This window comes from Lottia gigantea (genome assembly GCF_000327385.1).
Source record: "Lottia gigantea unplaced genomic scaffold LOTGIsca_81, whole genome shotgun sequence".
In the NCBI taxonomy this organism is placed as follows: Eukaryota; Metazoa; Mollusca; class Gastropoda; family Lottiidae; genus Lottia; species Lottia gigantea.
Window position 1 is genome coordinate 218,592 of NW_008710694.1, and position 521 is coordinate 219,112.

The window sequence follows — 521 nt, forward strand, 5'->3', positions numbered from 1 at the left end:
ATTCTCGATCAGATCTATAATATTCTTCCTACAAATTAGGTTAAAGGTTAATGGCTAAAGGTTAAGCTATAGTCATCTTTATACACAATACATATTCATTATTATCAATTTCTCTACTGTAAAAAATACTACAAAAGAGAATTAAAAGGAACTGACTTATTCTTGTTATAACTTTAATAACTTGTTATCATGGCCTCATAGCTTAAACCATTCCAACCTTTTATCGGTTGTATTCGTGTCCATAAATCTATAAAACATCAACTCTTTTGAACTCATAACTTTTATATTAATATAACTTTTGTAATTATTATAAATTCTGTTGCGTTAAGTATTTGTAATTATCATAAAATTACGTAAAAAGGTTTAATGAGTAAGAACTCATCTCAATGTTTCTGTTTTTCATTATCATAATAATTCTGTATAATAATTAAGAAAATGAAATTTTACTCATGGAAGTTTAAGGGTAAAAAGGGACATAACTCTTACCTAAAACCAGACCAAATTCAAAAAACATTTCAATC